Source organism: Felis catus, chromosome C1, assembly GCF_018350175.1.
Source record: "Felis catus isolate Fca126 chromosome C1, F.catus_Fca126_mat1.0, whole genome shotgun sequence".
NCBI lineage: Eukaryota > Metazoa > Chordata > Mammalia > Carnivora > Felidae > Felis > Felis catus.
The window spans coordinates 20745872-20759795 of record NC_058375.1 but is presented as its reverse complement, the minus strand read 5'-3'; the positions used below and the strand labels follow the sequence as shown (position 1 = coordinate 20759795).

The following is a 13924-nucleotide window of genomic DNA, read 5'->3' as shown; positions in this document are numbered from 1 at the left end:
ATTCACAATCTCCAGAAAATCTTCATGTGAAGGATGATGGTATAGGTGTGGGGTGGAGAAGGGGGAGTTGACAAAAATTAGAACCAGTTTCTATTGCAGGTGTGAATTCTTGGTCCACAAATTCAAATATAAAACTTAAAAAAACCACAAATGAGGGGCGCCTGGGTGGCGCAGTCGGTTAAGCGTCCGACTTCAGCCAGGTCACGATCTTGCGGTCCGTGAGTTCGAGCCCCGCGTCGGGCTCTGGGCTGATGGCTCAGAGCCTGGAGCCTGTTTCCGATTCTGTGTCTCCCTCTCTCTCTGCCCCCCCCCCCCCGTTCATGCTCTGTCTCTCTCTGTCCCAAAAATAAATAAACGTTGGAAAAAAAAAAAACCACAAATGTAATTTACTTTTCTGCCTTAAACATTATTTTTCTGGATTTATTGAGGTATAATTGACATATAACTGGATTTAATTTCCGTTATTTATTCAGTAGATTGCATTGACGATCTAGTAAGTATCAGGCACAGTGCTAGGCCTTAAGAGTACAGCAACAAGGGGCACCTGGCTGGCTAATTCAGTAGAGCATGTGACTCTTGATCTTGGAGTCATGAGTTCGAGTACCACATTGGGAGTGGGGATTACTTTAAAAAAGTGCAGCAACAGATATGACTAAGTCCTTGCTGTCATAAAGCTTCCATTCTAGGGGTGAGGGAGACAGGTGATATAGGAGTACACAAATGGATAATATAATTGCAGGTGATGCTAAGGGCTCAGATAAAAAAAAAAAATAAAGCAGGGAAAAGGGAGAGAGAATAATGGGAGAAGCTCTGTTTTAGGTGGAATGGTCAGCGATGGCTTCTCCGAGAAGGTAGCACATGAGCAAGCACCTAAATGAGGGATGGGATGGAGGAGGGAGGGAGTGGTAATCCAGCAGATGAGAGTCAGAAGATGCAATGAGGTTAGAAAGAAAACCAGAAGTGAAGAAAGGGCTTCAAGAAAGACATGATCACTGGGGCACCTGGCTGGCTCAGTTGGAAGAGAGAGCAACTCTTCATCTCGGGGTCGTGAGTTCAAGCCCCACGGTGGGTGTAAAGATTGCTTGAGTAAAATAAGTAAATTTCAAGAAAAGAAGAAGAAGAAGAAGAAGAAGAAGAAGAAGAAGAAGAAGAAGAAGAAGTGATCATTTGTGGTAAAACCTGCTAAGAGCTTTGGTGGGATGGATGTTTGGTAACCCAGACAAGAGTGGTTGCACTGGGTTGGCATGAGGAAAAACCTGACTGAGGTTGGTTAAAGACAGAGGGGGCAGGAGAAAAAAGGAGATAGAGGGGTCCCTGGGTGGCTCAGTCAGTTAAGCGTCCAACTCTTGATTTCAGCTCAGGTCATGATCTCACAGTTCATGGGATCGAACCCCGAGTCAGGCTCTGCACTGACAGCTGAGAGCCTGCTTGGGATTCTCTCTCTCTCTCTCTCTCTCTCTCTCTCTCTCTGCTCCTCCCCCTGCTTGTGTGCTCTCTCTCTCTCTCAAAATAAAAAATAACCTTAAAAACAAAAAGCACAAACTATAAAAAAAAAAAGGAAAAAAGAATGGGAGGTGAGGGAGTGGGAGTCAGTCAGTATAGGGAAGCATTTAGAGGATTTGGAACACAACAAAAGGATAATTAAAAAGGTTGTGGGGGTCAAGAGAAGATTTACCTTTTTTTTTCCTCATTGGGGGCTAATACAGTAAAGGGGAAGATTGATGATGCAGGAGAAACTTGCAGGAACAAAGCCTTTGAGTAGGTGAGTGGGGATGGGATCCAGCATACAAGCTAAAGTTGACCGTAAACAGTAGCAGCACAAATGATTTAGAGTCTGCCCCACACATTCCCCAGGGGCTGCATCTAAGTTCTAGGAGGTTTTTTTGTGTTTTTGTTTTTTTTTAAGTTTATTTATTTTTGAGAGAGACAGTGCAAGTAGGGGAGGAGCAGAGAGAGGGGGAGAAAGAGAGAATCCTAAGTGGGCCCCGCACCATCAGCACAGAGCGATGTGGGGTTTGAACTCACAAAACTATGACATCAGGGCCTGAGCTGGAACCAAGAGTCAGACGCTTAACCCAGGAGCCCCTTGGGAGGTTTTTAAGCCACAAACACAGGTGGAAGGATCATCTAGTCTTTGTCATCTGTCCATACTGACATCCTCTTTCCCATCTGGTGTCAAGTCATTTGTCCATGTGGCTCGCTGCCATGTCCTCCTCATCTAGACCACAAGGCCTCTTCATGTCTGCCAGCGATATGTGCCATACCCACTCTGCTCAAGGTGACTGGGGAAAATGTCCCACTGCTCCCTGCGCCTCCCTGCAGCATGAAGAGCCACACCCATCAACTCCTGGGCTATGTTGGGTATAGGGACCTCCTTGTGAGGTTTGCCACTTAGGGTAAGACTAGGCTTCTGCAACAATAAGAATGAAATTATTCAGTGGCTTGAACAAGGTAGAAGTTTGTTTTTCTCTAATATAATTGCTATGGACAATGTTTATGTCCTCCCCAAATTCACATGTTGAAACCTAATCCCCAGCGTGACAGTATTTGGAAGTGGAGGCTTTGAGACGTGATTAGCTCATGGGGGCTCAGCCCCACGAAGGCTTAGAGCCCTTATAAAAGAGGCCCTAGAGAGCTCCCTTCCCCCTCCACCAAGTGAGGACACAGTGGGAAGACAGGAACGAGGAAGCTGCTTCTAACTAGACACCAATGCTGCTGGTACCTTGATCTTGGACTTCCTAGTTTCCAGAACTGTGAGAAATACATCTCTGTTGATTATAAGCCACCTAGTCTAGGGTATTCTGTTGCAGCAGCTGAAACTGACAATAATGGTCTAAGGACGAATGGTCCAGGCCAGCCGGTGGCTATGCTCCATGTTGACATCCAAGCACCCGGATTTCTTCTAGTGAGTTGCTACAGTGTCTGCATGGTGAGGCCAGTTTGTGTGGGATACAACTGGTGGGGAATGTAAAAAGCCCTTGGACTTCTTCTTTTTCTCCACTTATCCTATGAGATCTCAGGTAGCTCTTGGCTTTTCTACCACTGATGACTTCGAAGTTTGTCTCTAGTCTGGCTTCTCCCCTGAACTTGACATCTCTATTTGGATGTCTAATAAGCATCTCAGACTTAGGATCTCCAAAAAAAATGTCCACATCCTTCTGCAGGACTTTCACTTTCAGTTAACGACAGTTCCATTTTTCCAGTTGTTTGGGTCAAAGATCTTGGTGTCATTCTTGACTCCTCCCTTTCTTACCTCACATCGGATCTGTCAGTAAATGCTATTGATCGGTTCTATTATTGAAATACCACATATCCCTCGCTAGTTGAACTCCTGTGATCTAAACTCAGAAACCGAAGAGACACAAATAAAATTTGTGAAATATCCTTCAACTTCTGAGACCTTACTACTCCTACCGTCCTTAGATCTAAGCCCTGTGTTTTAGAGAACGCTGCGTATCACAAACACACGTCAGATAAAGAACATATGAGTGCTTCTGCTGCTCAGGATCTGAAACTCAGTACTGGCACAGCACAACCCAAATCATAAACATCTAGTATTAGCACAAGTCAGGCCCCAGAGAATGCCTCTAAAATCTTGTGTCCTGGGTTTCCAAAACAAAAGCGAGTTGCGTCGATTGCTGTAAAGGTTTACGGGTTGTGTCACTGCCAACATCAGAGACAAACACGGCTTCAGCGTCTGCAGGAGACTGAAGGATAGAGCTTAGGTAAGAGAACGACAAATTAATTGCTGTGCCAAAAGTTTTCTCTCTGATAGCATGAATGTAATAAATTATGGCACAACAAAATATCATTTTCCAGGAGTGCCTAGTGTCCATTTTCTTGTTTCTCTTCCAGTTTCAATTCAAAACTGGAGATGCTCGTAAATTACCTTGGCAGTCACAACAGTTACACATGGCAGCTGAGGGATGTTTTCCAACTGAACAAATCTTATTACTCACCTGGGTATGCGTAGATCTAGATGTAGCATGTGTGAAGCACAGTACCAATTTTTTTCTATTGGCGTTTAGATGGATATTGAACACTAATTTAAAAAATTAGTAAGATCCGATAAAAATTTCAAAAACAATGTATCAGCTTTAAATTTTCATTTAAAATGTTATACTAATGTGTATAGCTTGCTTTTTAAATTTTTATTCTTTGTATTATTGTTTTTATTTTAGAGCGTGAGCAAGGAGAGCAGGGGGGGGGGTGGGAGAGAGAGGGAGAGAATCTTAAGCAGGCTCATGCTCAGCACTGAGTCTGACAGGGGGCTCAATCCCATGACCCTGGGATCATGACCTAGTCAGACGCTCAACTGACTGCGCCACCCAGGCATCCAGCTTTTTGTTTTGTTTTGGTTTTTTATTTATTTTTTCATTTATTTATTTTTGAGAGACAGAGAGAGCACAGTGGGGAGGGTCAGAGACAGAAGGAGACAGAATCCAAAGCAGGCTCCAGGCTCTGAGCTGTCAGCACAGAGTCCGACGTGGGGCTTGAACTCACAAACTGTGAGAACATGACCTGAACCGAAGTCAGACGCTTAACCGACTGAGCCACCCAGGCGCCCCGCCGCCCCCGGCTTTTTTATTTTATTTTTCTTTAATTTTTTTCAACATTTATTTATTTTTTTGGGGGGACAGAGAGAGACAGAGCATGAACGGGGGAGGGGCAGAGAGAGAGGGAGACACAGAATCGGAAACAGGCTCCAGGCTCCCAGCCATCAGCCCAGAGCCTGACGCAGGGCTCGAACTCACGGACTGCGAGATCGTGACCTGGCTGAAGTCGGACGCTTAACCGACTGCGCCACCCAGGCGCCCCCTGGCTTTTTTATTTTTAATGGATGATTGAAATATTTTGGAGTGGCCGCCTGGGTGACGCAGCCAATTAAGCGATCGACTCTTGATCTCGGCTCAGGTCGTGATCTCATGGCTCATGGGTTCAAGCCCCATACTGGGATGTGTGCTGATGGCTTGGAGCCTGCTTGGGATTCTGTCTCTCCTCTTCTCTGCCCCTCCCCCACTTGTGCTTGCTCGCTCTCTCTCTCTCAAAATAAATAGGTAAATTTTTTAAAATAAGTAAACATTTTGGAGTAATTTTTGAATTTTGAAATATATATGAGATTTTATTTTTAATTTTTGTATTTATTTTTACTTACTTTTTTGACAAAAATATATTCAAATTTTGTGTCTTGAAAATAATTATATTTGGAAATTAATTAATTTATTTATTTTAAAGGTTATCTTTTTTTAAAATTTTTTTTTCAACGTTTATTTATTTTTGGGACAAAGAGAGACAGAGCATGAACGGGGGAGGGTCAGAGAGAGGGAGACACAGAATCGGAAACAGGCTCCAGGCTCTGAGCCATCAGCCCAGAGCCTGACGCGGGGCTCGAACTCACGGACCGCGAGATGGTGACCTGGCTGAAGTCGGACGCTTAACCGACGGTGCCACCCAGGCGCCCCAAAGGTTATCTTTTTAAGTGATCTCTACATCCAATGTGGGGCTCAAACTCACAACCCTAAGATCAAGAGCCCCAGGCTCCAGTGACTGGGAAAATAATTACATTTTAATTTTGATTTTTTTTTAGACCAGAGGTTGTCCAACTTACCTGTAAAGGGATAGACTCTAAATATTTTAGACACTGTGGGCCATTATGGTCTCTGTCACTACTCTGCCATGGTGGCATGAAAGTAGCCATTGACAATATACAAATGAATGAATGTGTCTGTGTTCCAATAAAACTTTGTTTACAAAAACAAGCAGCAGGGCTGATGTGGCCTATGGGCTATCGCTTGCCAATGCTGTGAAGGGAACACAAATTAGGGGTGCCTGGGTGACAGTCGGTTAAGTATCCGACTCGATTTCGGCGCAGGTCATGATCTCAGCGATTCATGAGATCAGGGACGACGAGGAGCCTGCTTGGGATTCTCTCCTCCCTCTCTGCCCCCCCCCCCCATAAACAAATAAACATTTTTTTAAACGAAAAGAACACAAATTATGTGAAAATGTTGATGATTAAGAAATATTGGAATACACTTGTGATGAGCACCAGGTATTATATGTATGCAAGTGTTGAATTGCTATATTGTACACCTGAAACTAACGTTAGGCAGTTAGGCATGAGCGAGGAGGGATAGAGCAGATCCCGGCCATACCCTACGAGCCACCTGGAGGGTTAGCAGCCACACCTTCAGAGCAGCCTCTACGGGCCAACAGAACAGGAAAGGCCTGGCCGCAACGCTGGCTCAGAAGCCACAAGGGGATTTCCAGGAACTGAGCATGAGCACAAAAGGTGCACCTACACTGTACGTTAACTAACTAGAATTTAAATAAAAACTTAAAAAAGAAAGAAAGAAAGAAAGATTAGGGGCGCCTGGGTGGCTCAGTCAGTTAAAACGTCGACTTCAGGGGCGCCTGAGTGGCTCAGTCGGTTAAGCATCTGACTTCGGTTCAGGTCATGTTCTCACAGTTTGTGAGTTCGAGCCCCACGTCGGACTCTGTGCTGACAGCTCAGAGCCTGGAGCCTGTTTCAGATTCTGTGTCTCCCTCTCTCTGACCCTCCCCCGTTCATGCTCTGTCTCTCTCTGTCTCAAAAATAAATAAACGTTAAAAAAAATTAAAAAAAAACAAAAACAAAAACACGTCGACTTCAGCTCGGGTCACGATCTCGCGGTTCGTGGGTTCGAGCCCTGCGTCGGGCTCTGTGCTGACAGCTCAGAGCCTGGAGCCTGCTTTGGATTCTGTGTCTCCCTCTCTCTCTGCCCCTCCCCCGCTTGTGCTCTGCCTCTCTCAGCCTCTCAAAAATAAATACATGTTTAAAAAATATATATTTAAAATTTTTAAAAAGATTAGTAATTTTGATGAAAGAAATCAAGAAAAATATATTCTAAGTATGTTAATGCTCTTCAGCCAAAGACCAGTAGAAACACACCTATAGATAAACACATTGGATTTATTATTCATTGCAGTGAGAAGTGACACCACTGGGAATCATGGGATATCTCACAGGGTATTGCAGGGGAGGGGCAGAGAGAGAGGAAGAGAATCCCAAGCAGGCTCCGCCTGATGTGGGGCTTGATCTCACATACAGGGGAGATCCTGACCTGAGCCGAAATCAAGAGTCAGATGCTTAACCAACTGAGCCACCCAGGCGCCCCTACAAATAGCCTTTTATAGGATCAGGCCTGGTGGTGAATGACTTGGGGGAAAGTCTAGCAAGGTGGTCACGTTCTGGATGTTAAAAAGCAAGGGCAATTCTATGACTGGGAATCTCAATACATAAATCTTATCCATAGGGATAGGAGACTAGCACAAGGGTAAAACTAACCGTTAAGAAGTAGCAGCACTCGGGGCGCCTGGGTGGCTCGGTCGGTTAAACATCCCCGACTCAATTATCGCTTCTCGGCCTTTTGTCTAAGATCAAGTGAAGCATCCCCGACTCTTGATTTCGACTCAGATTATGATCTCATGATTTGTCATGAGTTGGAGCCCTGCCTCGGGCTCTGCGCTGACAGCACGGAGCCTGCTTAGGATTCTCTCTCTCCCTCTCTCTGCCCTTCCCCTGCTCATGTTTTCTCTCCCTCTCAAAATAAATAAATAAGCATTCAAAAAGCTTTTTAAAAAAGATGTAGCAGTCCCTCATTTTAGCGAAGGGAAAAAGGGTAGGTTGATATTTTGTGGGAGGCACAGTGACTTTGTTGTCGTCTGTGTTAAGACAAAACATAAAGTAGCCTTGTTTTGTCTCATCTTATCATGGTCTCAGAGTAACATCTGAGATTGGTATTCTGTGAGATCATTCATGTTCAATAACATGGTCTAGCTGTGAGCTACAGGCCAGCCCTTTCTCTCTTTTATATGGAATAAATATAAAATAATTTATTAATTATGTATATGTTTTCTTTATTCCTTGTCCAAATATTTCCAGTCCATCACGAGAACACCCAGATAGGTGGTATGATAATGAAAGGCGTTTATTTGGATAGATTTTCGCTCATATAAAAATTATAGGTCTACACATATTTCTTATCTTGTCATTATGAAGGTCTATTAAGCTATAAAGATGGAATATATTTCAAATGATAGGTTGTGTCTTCATTTGGAGTTTTTAAATATTTATTTATTAAAAAAAATTTTTTTTTCAACGTTTATTTATTTTTGGGACAGAAAGAGACAGAGCATGAACGGGGGAGGGGCAGAGAGAGAGGGAGACACAGAATCGGAAACGGGCTCCAGGCTCTGAGCCATCAGCCCAGAGCCCGACACGGGGCTCGAACTCACGGACCGCGAGATCGTGACCTGGCTGAAGTCAGACGCTTAACCGACTGCGCCACCCAGGTGCCCCTGGAGTTTTTTTAATATTTAGACATGTAACAGGTGCATTTACACCTTTGTCCCAGGCTCTGTAGATGTGAATGGTGGACATTTCCTTTTCACGCAACACATGCTAATTTTCCCTCAGAACTCACCACCCCAGCTCAGAAAGCAAATGGATTCAGAATAGTGAGGTTATCCAAGATACCTCCAGAATTCAAGCACTTCTCACACCCCTGTTCCCAATACTCTAGGGTTCAAGCCATCCTAATCGCTTGCCTGGTGTGGTGGAATTTGTTTTTGTCAGCTTGGCTGAGCTGGAACTGTGTTTCCCAGAATTCCCTTTCTTGTGTAGTTTTGGGTGAGAATTTGCCCCCGAGAGAGAGATTTAGGCAGGATTTGGAGGCAGAAGTGAGGCTGCGGCCAAGCTTACTCTTGGAAGGCTGGTACAGGGTCAGATGCTGCTGTAGCTCATGAACATTTTCTCCGATCTGCTGGCTCCCCTGGTCAGCGTAAGGCAGCAGCCAGGCCCACATGACCTCTAGCAACCCCTGGTCCTCTACCTTCCACTTCTCCAGCTCCAGGGTTAACTGTGTGTGTCTATGAAGGGCATCAGCTTCTATCACTGGTCATCAAAATGGAGGCTTGAAGGTGAGGAGAGACCAACAGGAGGCCTAGCTTGTCCTCGTGGGTTCCAGTTCATCTTCAGGGGTCCAGTTTGACCTTGACATCCACGACTTCGTGTCCATCTTTCAGAACCGCCTTTTTGATTTCTAGCTCAACACCGGATACACAAGTAACAACTGTGTGGAAACCGCTTAACCAACCCTCATAATTGTGTAAGGTTAAATACCTATAATAAAACCTCAATTTTATATCGCTCCTAATGGTTCTGCTTCTCTGATACAACCCTGGTCAATATACCTGGACTTTTTGCAGTTGACTCTGTCCGTGCCCTCCTGGGCAGCCAGAGTCAACCTGTTAAAATTTGTCAGACATGTCACTCTGTTCAAATCCTTCCCATCTCATTCTAAGTAAATGCTAGTCTTTATCCTAACTGTCCCAGACTCAGTTTAGATGTCTCCCAGCGGTCAATATCCTTGCCCCATCTCCAGGCGTTACCGGATGCCTCAGTATCATCAGGCTAGCCTTTGGCATGAACTCGAGTAAGCCTGCTATAGTGGAATCAGAGAAGCTTTGGCATTCACGTCTGACCCATCTGGACCCATAAAGGCTCTGGCTTGCCCAGAAACAGCCCAGTGGAATGAGTTCACACGATTCCAAAGCTCAGACTGTTAGGACCCTGTTCATGACCATGAGACTAGACAATGAAAAATGAAAAATTGCTGAGAGGTGAATTCCTCCCTATCCTTCCTTCTTATGGACTATTCTAAGACATGGTGGCTCTGTGTGACCTCTTTGAAGAGATCCCACGTGACTGAACAACTGGCTTTGATTTTTGTGGGACCCTGGCCAGCGAAGTGATGCGCTAGCTTGTATTTCTTTCCTTCCTTCTCCGTTTCACTTCTCCTTTCCCCTGGCTTTGGGGATTGCAACTCCCAAGAAAGCATTAGCATACAATCTTCAATTCAGGCTTCAATTCATTATCTAGGGAACATAGGCTGACATTTAGTACCAGAAGAGGTCCTAGAAAAAAGGCCTTCAGAGTGTGAGTCTGTGGTGGTTCTTCTCACTTATGTGAAGGCAGTAGGGATCTCATTGCTGGTAGCACGTGCACTGGTACTAACCTTGGCTTTCAGTGGGCATCACAGTTATGAAAGCTTTCTCTTGTGGTGTAGGAAAGAGTAGGTAGAAAACTACATCCAGGATCAGGAAGGTGATAAGTGGCATGGTTGCAAAGAAGTCTAAATGTGCAACTTTAGCCCACCTCCTATGTCAGAGTCAAGGTCCTGACAAGGAAAGAGTAGGACCCTGAGACCCGGGATAGGGACATGAGGGTAGACAAATCTAAGAGCCTTTATCTCGTAAATTCTCCTGAGTTTTCCTGGGTGGGAGAGCCACCCCTGCCCTCTTGCCAAGGAAGAACAACTTCCCCTTTCCTTGAGACTATGCAATAATTTCACATGAAGCAGGTACCTCATAAGATGACATTTATTCTCCTCAAAACCTGCCCCCATTACCTCCTCAAATAACTAGGGTCAGTTCCTGGCAAATCCTGAGTGGGAAAACTTAAGTCCAGACCTGGGAAAAATAAGCTACATATCAGAGGAATCGAAAGACCTGCTAATATATGTAGGAGAGATCTTGGGGGTTTTGGACATGGCAGTGAGGGGCAGCATGGCAGAATAGAAGACTGGCTAATAAGGAACACATCATCATGGACCACTGTCCCGTAACTCAGGCTTCAATATATTTTTTAAAGATTTTATTTTGAAGTAATCTCTACAACCAATGTGGGGCTTAAACCTGTAAGGGTGAGTTCAAGAGTTACATGTTCCACCAACTGAGCCAACCAGGTGCCCCTCAGCCTTCAATAATCTTGCAAGGATAGCTAGACTTGGTCTCTGGTAGATAATTTCCAAAGATGGTCACCATCAATTCCTTCCCTTCCTCTATATACACGCCACTCCTCACATCAAGAGACGGAGTCTGTTTTCCTCTTCTCCTTGAACTTGGATTGGCCTTGTAACCTGCCTTAACTAACAGAATATGGCAGCTCTTTCGTCTGGGCTGCCAATATGCCACCCAGACTGAGGAAGACCTGGAAACTTCGGGGCCACGTGAGCCATGGCCATGGCCACATCGGCAAGCACCAGAAACACCCAGGAGGCCAGGGTCATGCTGGTGGCATGCATCATGACAGGATAAACCTTGACAAATATCACCCAGGCTACTTTGGAAAAGTTGGTAGGAAGCATCACCACTTAGAGAGGAACCAGAGCTTCCACCCAACTGTCAACCTTGATCAACTGTGGACCTTTGTCCTTGAGCAGACATACCCATGTCTGCCAAAAACAAGACAGGAGCTGGTCCTCGCATCGATGTGGTGCGATCGGGCTACTACAGAGTTTTGGGAAAGGACAAGCTCCCCAAACAGCCCGTCTTCGTGAAGGCCAAATTCTTCAGTAGAAGAGCCAAGGAGAAGATTAAAGGTGTGGAGGGCACCTGTGTCCTGGGAACTTAAAGCCACAACAGAGGGAGGTTCATTAAATACTAACAAGTGCTTTTCAAAGAGAGAGAGAGAGCGAGAGAGAGAGAATATGGTAGAAGTGACACTGTTCTCGTTCCAGACCTAAGGTTTAAGAAGATCAGCAGTTCCCATTTCCTCCCTCTTAGAAGCCAGCCACCATGTATGTAAGAAGTCCAACCACACTGAGACCCTCATACTGTGAGGGAGTACAAGCCAGCCATGTGGAGACACCATATTAAGAGAGATAACTGACCAGTCCCTGGGTGTTCCATCCATTCCAGTTGAAGTGCTATTTGTGTAAGTGAAAAGGACACCTTGGATATTTCTTCTCCCACAAACACCTGCAAACACCACATGAAGCATATGGACACCCAACTAAGCCTAACCCAGATTGCAGAATTGTGAGAAATGATAAATTGCTGTTGTTCTATGTCTTTAAGGTTTTTTGGGGGGGGGTTGTTATTCAGCAAGAAATAATTGAAATATGGTTTAATACTTTGCAAGGGCTGTTCCGTAAAGCAGGATGATGGCTTACAACAACTGAGGTCAAGATGCTAGGACTTCCATGGTAGAGTGCTTAAGAAGAGGTCAGAAAGTTCAGGGAGAGGGGTGCCTGGCTGGCTCAGTCAGAAGAGCATGCTACTCTTGAGCATGAGTTCAAGCCCTACGTTGGATGTAGAGATTACTTAGACAAATAAAACTTAAAAAAAAGAAAGAAAGACATTTCAAGGAGGTGGGAATGAAAGACCTAAGAGCTCAGCACCTGACTATGTTCTCTAGAAGGGCCCAGAGGACACTCTCTTTACTAAGGCAATAAGGGGTTCACTGAGAAAGGGGACAGCAGCATCTCTGAGTAGCTCAGTGGGGTCTGTCTTCAGTAGGCTGAGAAGAAGAGTAGGAGATGATGCCGTGGAACTGGGATCCTTAATATCAATAGTCATGTTGGGATTCCAGAATGGCAAATGTGGCATCCAAGGCCAGGTCAATATGATTTCTATCATGGGCAGCAAGCTCAAAGCGACAATGAGGGTGCCCTGATCCGCAGGGACCTATGGCAAATTGACTATGGGGAAGGATGGATGGATGGACAGCTGACTGGGTAGCCCTCTTTCTCTCTCTCTATACACACACACACACACACACACACACACACACACACGTATACACATACATATATATGATTTTGTTTTATTTTTTGAGAGAGAGAGAGAAAGCAGGGGAGGGGCAGAGAGGGAAGAATCTCAAGCAGGCTCCATGATCAGCATGGAGCTGGACACAGGGCTCGATCCCACAACTGTGGGATCATGGCCTGAGCTGAAATCAAGAGTCAGATACTCAACCAACTGAGCCACCCAGGTGCCCCCTTTCGATTTTATTTTTTTAAGTTTGTTTGTTTGTTTATTTGAGATAGAGAGAGCAGGGGAGAGACAGAGAGAGGGAAAGAGAGACAATCCCAAGCAGGCTCTGCAATGTCAGTGCAGAGCCTGATATGGAGCTTGAACTCACAAACCGTGAGATCATGACCCGAGCCAAAGTCAGACGCTTTAACTGACTGAGACACCCAGGCACCCCTCCCTCGATTTTATTTTTAAGTAATCTCTACAGACTGGGTAATTCTCAGTATCTATCTATCTTTCTATTTATATCTAATTTTTAAGTAATCTCTACATCCAACATGGGGCTTGAACTTACAACCCCAAGATCAAGAGTCGCATGCTCTACCGACTGAGCCAGAGAGATGTCAATTTTTCATTAAAAAAAAAAATCAAGAGCTGGGGAGCCTAGATGGCTCACCTGGTTACGTGTCCAGCTCTTGATTTCAGCTCAGGTCATGATCTCGTAATTCGTGAGATCAAGTCCCACGTTGGGCTCTATACTCACAGTGCAGAGCCTGCTTGGGATTCTCTCCCTCCCTCTCTCTGCCTCTCCCTGATGTGTGCACCCTCTCTCTCTCTCTCAAAATAAATAAATTAATTTAAAAAAAAAATCAAGAGCTGGGGCGCCTGGATGGCTCATTCAGGTTGAGCATGCGACTCTTAACCGGTTCAGGTCATGGTCCCGGGGTCATGGGCTTGAGCCCTGCGTCTGGCTCCCTCCTAAGCATGAAACTTCTTAAGATTTTCTCTCTCCTTCTCTCTCTACCCCCCTCCCCTGCTTGTGCTCTCTCTCTCTCTCTCACTCTAAAAAAAAAAAAAAAAGGAATAGTAAAAAAAAATCGAGAGCAATCAAGACCTGAGAAGCAGAAGACTGACATTAATTCCACAATGGAAAATCACAATCCCTCATCCAGATCCTAGATCTAAGTTCACAGAATCGGAACCCCTTGACTATAGGAGAGGATTTGCCCCATTAAGGAACAACTCTGAAGTGAGTCATACCATAGTTACACATAGTAAATGTTCCTCCGATCCTTCCTCAAAGGGATCTGCTTCCACTTGCCGGGGTGATTGTGCGTTAGGAAAA

At 45.0% G+C, this 13924-nt stretch overlaps 1 pseudogene; it reads left to right on the top strand.

The window, feature by feature from the left end:
* Positions 1-8386: 8386 nt before the first annotated feature.
* Positions 8387-12550, top strand: LOC123379359 (annotated as a pseudogene).
* The last annotated feature ends 1374 nt before the right edge of the window (positions 12551-13924 follow it).